We start from the raw sequence: 7,099 nt of genomic DNA, 5'->3' as shown, positions 1-7,099 counted from the left end.
TCCAAGGTGTCTGGCTTCATCGCATCACCGGCTGTTTACCTCTCGCTGGTGGAAGTGCTTTTCTCGACAAAGGCAACCGTTACTTCGGTGTGATAGGAAAGCCAGCGTTCGGTGGCTCTGAACTCTCTCTCTCTCTCCCCCCCCCCCCCCCCCCCCTCCTCACCACCTTGGGTGTCCCACCACGGTCACTAAGCCTCTAGATCGGATTTCTAAGTTTGTAGATGCCTGGCGGCAAGTAAAAGAGAGGTGGTTTTCCCCTAACGGGAGATAAAAGCGATCTCACCTGCTAATCTTTCCTTCCGTAGACCGTGAAGGTTTCAGACTACATCACCTATTGCAGTAAACTAATTTGCCGAGATAAATGAATTGACTAATGACAAGAAGAGGGGAATACTACAGAACAGTAACAGGGAGAGGACAGTAACAGAATCGGTTATATTCTTGATAAACACACACATATGAGAGGCAGTGTTCACAGAGAGTGGTATTTCGCCATTCCACATTTCATGGCAAGACAGGGGAGCGGCCAGTTTGCTGTAGGTTTATCTAAATGTAGATAAAAGAATCAAACATTAACAACAATAACTCATCCTGTCTCAAGAGATTCCGATAAACGGGAAACAGAGATTAATATGGGAGCCGAGAACCATAAACGAAAGGAGTTGTTCATGAGGAGTCACGGGGTATGACCACACAGACAGGGGCAGTGCGACAGAGCTTACCGCTTTACTCAGTGTGTAAATCGCGTATTTGTATGTTAATCGTGGACGATGCTGCCAAAGCATTCGACCGTGAAAAGTGTACTGGCTGAATCCACACATGATTGCTTCCAAGGGAGGTAACACACTTATCGCGAAATGACGGCGACTAACGCACTTCTGCTAGTCGCAAAAAGAAGCCGACTAAGAACCGCAACGAAATGGGGCCGAGACAGCGACACGCACTAGTATTTTAATCTTAACACACACTGCAGTGTGCTTCCTCCGATAGAAAAAGATCCATATGGTCAACACGAATAGGGTGGCGACGGAAACACTTCCTGCTGCCTGCTGCCAAGAGGGCTACTCGGTATCCGGATATGCTGTTTGGTGACCCTGTGGTGACTAGTTCTCTGGACTTGGATGGAGTCGTTTGTCCTACTCGCCGTCGTTATTGTAGCTTGAACATAAAAGTAATAGTTCCGGAACTTCTGCTGAATTACAACATCTTATTTATTTTATGAATTAAATGATTCGTGATTGTAACAACTGCCAACGGCCTTGCCGCAGTGGTAACACCGGTTCCCGTCAGATTACCGAAGTTAAGCGCTGTCGGGCTGGGCTAGCACAAGGATGGGTGACCATCCGGTCTGCCGAGCGCTGTTGGCAAGTGGGGTTTACACAGCCCTTGTGAGGCAAACTGAGGCGCTACTTGAATGAGGAGCAGCGGCTCCGGTCTCGGAAAGTGACATACGGCCGGGAGAGTGGTGTACTGACCACATGTCCCTCCATATTCGCATCCAGTGACGCCGATGGACTGAAGATGTCACGGCGGTCGGTCATTACTGTGGGGCCTTCATGGCCTGTTTAGGAGGAGTTTAGTTATAGATTATAACAACTGCTCCCCCCCCCCCCCCCACCATTAGATTAGTTCTCTATTCTGAAAACTTAGCATTATTGTTAGCTGGCCTGGGACAATTGATTTCGGTGCACAAAATAGGCAGATTTCATTGAATTTTCGATTATCTAATTTATAGGCCAATTCCTATACCAACCGAAATCGCAATTACTTAAGCAACTCGAACCAGTGGCTGGGAAAGCGATTTTCATTTAATTCAATTCTCTTTCTTTGTAAAGGAACTAGACAGCTACTAATACTTCTCAACATGCTCTCTACCTCTCAGAAAGGTCTCCTGTTTTCAAACGGAATGTTACAACCAGTGTACGGAGCTATTAGTAACAAGAAATATGGACGTTAAATGCGCATGCAATTCAAAAATAGAGCGTAGCCTAATGAGCAAAGGAAAGATGCCTGTTGCTTATAATAAGAATGTCAGAAAAATAATTAAATAGAAAAGAAAAAAAAAGAGTTTAGAACGTTACAATTACTGCTACGAAACTGAAATAGAGATGATCTGGGGATGTAACGAGATGAATTGACGGGAAATGGACTACGGAGATTGTGTGTAGGATATCTCCTGAAAAGACCTAGAGGTCGGCTTAATGGAAGACGGATTGTAGATACAAAAGATCATCAGGGCAAACTTGGATGAGAAAAGCAGAGGAATGTAACATACGAAAATGTCTGGAAGACTCCCATGTCTAGTAAGAGCGATGAATGGCTAGTGATATGACGATGATGATGAAGATGATGACGATAATGATGATATTAACAGGCCTAGCAATGACCTCGAAAAAAATGAATGTCGTTTTGAAACTTTCTTTCGAACTACTAAAATGCGCATCACATCGGTACAGTACTGTCTCATACTGCGCACTCATCTCCACCAATCGCTGGCAGTCAGTGAAATCTGGTCTCCTAGCAGGCGCGTCGCCGTGAGTGACTCTGGATACCATGATAACTGGTTTCGGTCAGACTGCGACGTGATCCCGAAGTCGGTGGTGAAACAGTTCTATCCATGCTCATTTCATACATAATATTTCGACAAGCGACCCCGCCGTCTTCTTTGGGTGCTGCGTGTATTACTGCTATGTGTTCCAGCTGCCTGGACTCCAACCAGACTCCAACAATTCGGAACAGAACACCCAGAAGCTCACTACTAATCAGTCGCCCTGAGAAGACCTGAGAGTTAACAATTAATCCATTGGGCTGTGGGCGGGGGGTTGAGGAGGGGTTGTGGACACGAAATTTCTGCCTCCCTTCTTCTATTCACTGTCGTTATTCAGAAGCAGACTTCATCTCCAAAACATCTCATCTCATCTCTCTCTCTCTCTCTCTCTCTCTCTCTCTCTCTCTCTCTGCATGAGAGTTGTGAAATAAAACTCTTGTCTCAACTTGTGGATGTAAATGTCACAAGCATTGTAAGCTCAGAAGTTGACTATCATACTGGATTATACTGTCGTTTGCAAAGTCATACAAAAGGACCATAGAACGCCAGCATCACTAAGTTGGAAATAAGGAGCAACCGAAGCAATCTCACTCTGCACATCTCACATAAGAGCACCACTGAGCAAATGTGAACAGCGCCAAAACTTATCCTTTTGGTTTGACTGCTAGCATCCTTATTCACATGAGTGCTACATTGGAGAAATTCTGCAAATTAGCTTTGGACACTGAACTCGTATTCAGGAAATTATTGGGGTGGAACTATGGGTTAGAGAGCGTTTTGTTTTCGGAAGTACCGTGCTTTAAATGTTCTTCCAGGTTTATAAACTCTACACCAAATGATACTGTTGTGGTGTGGACCGTTTCTGTAAAGGGACGTATATTTTAAATTACCGAGCGAGGAGAACAATCAATGAGATACATTAAGAATGAGGTGGGAATTATTCCGGGCAATACAAATATCTGGGGATCTATAACTATCATTACAAATAGTTTTTCTTGAGGGCAACCGTACTTGTAGTAATCCATGTTTCAGAAATAAACCACTTTCAGCTTTAACTAACGACTAATATAGCGCTAGAGCTACTAAGGAAAAACTGATGACGAACGCACTCCCCTGGTTTAGAAACAGACGATATTATGTGGCTCTAACGTATGTCGTTTTCCCCATAGCGTTCTGCATAAAATTTTATTATGTTTGATTTTTTTACATTTTAACTACATAAAATATGAAGAAACTGATACAATTATTTATAAGCCTTTAGGGGAAATAAATGTTGTTACGTAATTGTTTGTACTTATGTACAGGTCAGTGAACTGTATCTACCGGGAATCAGGATACTTCCGGATAACGAATCTGACCTTCAGTAAACGTGAGTACTTCTCTGTAATTACTTGCACTTGTTAGCGAATTATCGCGTGTCTATGACCGCAGTTGGCTCATTAACGTTATTAATACAAACAACAATTACCGCACGTTCCAGGCTGCAGCACAGAGATTCTACGGTAATTTGACTTTGATTTCAATATAATGCTGGAACCGGCTGAAACAGAATAACTTCACTACGTTAAGGGAACGTTGACGTCAAAACTAGAACAATTCCCACAAGAACAGATTATCTATAGGTATTTAATGCAAATTAACCACCAAGTGGTGTACGGAAAACACGTTTTCAATGAGGCACACAGCTGCGGAATTCATAAGGGCAGCGTATTTTCCACGAAAGAGAGAATACGAATTGCTATTCGCCCCTGGCAATGAAAGGGAACGCTGTCACAAATCTTTATCTCTTCAAACAAAGAAAAGGAAAAAAGCAAGTGACAGCCTTTAACTTTTGAGGGACCGGTAAATTATACGATTACGCAAGGCAGGAAACCACTTTTCCTAACGAATTCATTAAATGGAGAACATGACATCTACTCTTAATTATTAAACTGTTTTTCGTTGGATGTCCTTACCAACAAACTGTGTTATGTCGTGGATCATCATGACGGTGAAAATTTGGAAACATTGTGTCCATCATGGGATTTAATATAAAATAAAAGTGTCTTTTAACGATAGCAGTTCCTTTAATTTTATTTATGTTACACGAAGTTTTCAGAAACTAGGAAAATAAAATCGGTAACTTTGCTTCACTCTTCAATAATATATAAGGGTCGGATAGATTTTCTTTTGAAAGTGTTTCTACAGAGTTTATGCAACTTAGCGCGGCTCTATTGCGTATAAGCACTGACAAGTACGCAAGGGATTAGAGTGGCATTCGTGTCTTTCCCAGGTGCGTGCAGTAAATCTGGAAACGTGAAATGTGACGACGTTATTACTAAACGCGTTCAAACAGGACCAAAAACATGTTATTCTTTTCTTGGTTGCTGAAGGACAAACACCGGTAGACATCCATCGGAGAATTAACAATGTGCTTGGGGACAGATGTCTTTCGGAAACCACCATACTGGAACGGTGCGTGAGAAGGAGTGCTCCTGCTTCATGATTACGCACGTCCCCATACTGCAAATGTGTTAACCCAGAAGTTACGCCAACTCAAGCGGGACATACACGAGGAGCTCCCCAATAGGCCCGCTCCCTCCCAATGTGATTATCACGCATTCGGTTCCCTAAAAATGGCCTTGAAGGGTCGAAGATTCCTGACGGACAAGAATGTGCAGCAAGCAGTTAAGGACTTCCTCACACTACAGGATACGATGTTTTACCAAATGGGCATCTTTAATCTGAGGCGTCGGTGGGATGATCGTCTCAAAGGTTTCGACGATTTTACCTGATTAGCATACCGAGTCAGGTTTGTACGGTCTTCAAACAGAAACTTTTTGACTGCCCTTTATACTTTTAGAAAGTAGACGGAAATGCGGTCAGCATAATTTCCATTTACCATATGATACCTGTTGTAAGTAAGTCCTCCAGGCTAAACCGGATAAGCTAAGAACAGCATTTACATGAGTTTGGAAAAATGGCCAAACATGATAGGAATGATAGGGTTAAAGAAAACACAGACGAAGCACTGCCTCGAATTTTGACAGCGTTGCGGTTTCCTTTCCAAAGGAACCGGTCCAGTAATCATTTTATTCGATTTAGAGAAATCACGAAAAATCTGGATGGTTGCACCTCCTGAATGCGAGTCCAGAGATTTGCTGTAAGCCAGTGCCATCCTTTGATCGGTGGTTCCTGTTTAGTAATAATAGTAGGAATAATAACAGACACAAATTCGCGTATATTTTATATCTATTGAGAAGCATTTCTTGCTGGTTTGTAAGGACGACATATTTCAACACTACACTGAATGGCAGTATTGAAAGTAAGAATGACTTTGCTTGAGGCTGCATTTACATGGTCTTCAATTTTAACAAGCTCGATTCTGAGACTCCAAGCCTCATCTTCAGATGTACCTCTTAACATTAAACAATTATAATAAGCTACTGCACACGTAATACTGCCACGTTGCTTTGCAGTTATTTGATAGCAACTTTTTTGATCTCTTCAGGTCGTTAGATTACTTAACGTTCTGATGTTCAAGTCAAAAGCGTACATAGAATTACAGTTTTGCTGAGGTCCAATTTACCCATGTGAAGTATCATCAGATGGTGCTGGCGTTTAGTTTACACCCAAATTGACAAAAAATTACACGGAGAATGTGTATCTCATACTTTAGTACGTAACGGTGTAACGCCTTATTCTAACAGGCACAGAGGTGTGAACGTCGTAACCAATTATAAAATAACGTGATGGAGTCCTATTAAAGTATTGTGGTAATATATCCAATAGCGCCTCGTTGTACTCTACTGTCACCCTATTTATAATAAGGTATTATGTCATATAAAGACGCCGTAGTTGTGAGATGTTCCTCCCGATTGATATTATTCTATGCTATATGGGGTAGAAAGTTTTAAACAACATTTATATGTGTTGTTCACTCAGCAAGGAGATAATAGGGTCAATAAGAGTTACTAAAAGCAACCATCAACATTGTTTAATGCACGATATAATATCCTGTTTTGAAATATGTTTGGACCTAATTTGTTACAAGTATTACGCTCACGCAAGATGCGCAAATCAGAATGGTGCTGTCGCGTAAAATAATAAATTACTATCGAGGAAGTATTACAGTTTACTCAAGATCTAACGCACTATTACCACACTAGCCGAGGATCACACTTGCTACCCACAGTACACAAGTGCCTACTCCGTATTACACATCACCATCAATCTTAAACCTGTCTCAAGAAACCCGCCTGTCGTCAAGATAAACGTACCGAAGGTACAATGCTGAAATTGAGTAATAAAATTATAGTTAATATACTCTTTTCTGTCGTCATGTGAACTGTGCAGCTTAGAAGGCTACACCAAAAAATCATCCTAGTTAAAATAAAACTTAAGATCATTTAATTGCAGTCTGAGGAAAATTCATATAGCCGTGTGGGGCAGCCGCGCTGTCTTGGGCGCCTTGTCACCGTGCGGCTGCCCGCGTTGGAGGTTCGAATCCTCCCTCGGGCATTGGTGTGTGTGTTGTCCATAGCGTTAGTTTAAGTTAAATTAAGTAGTGTG

At 42.0% G+C, this 7,099-nt stretch overlaps 1 pseudogene; it reads left to right on the top strand.

The window, feature by feature from the left end:
* The first annotated feature begins 1,249 nt into the window (after positions 1–1,249).
* LOC126459545 (5S ribosomal RNA) lies at positions 1,250–1,367 on the top strand (annotated as a pseudogene).
* Positions 1,368–7,099: the final 5,732 nt, after the last annotated feature.

The sequence above is a fragment of the Schistocerca serialis genome, chromosome 2 (assembly GCF_023864345.2).
Source record: "Schistocerca serialis cubense isolate TAMUIC-IGC-003099 chromosome 2, iqSchSeri2.2, whole genome shotgun sequence".
Classification (NCBI taxonomy): Eukaryota; Metazoa; Arthropoda; class Insecta; order Orthoptera; family Acrididae; genus Schistocerca; species Schistocerca serialis.
The sequence above is the reverse complement of the archived record's forward strand: the minus strand, read 5'-3'. Positions and strand labels throughout refer to the sequence as shown.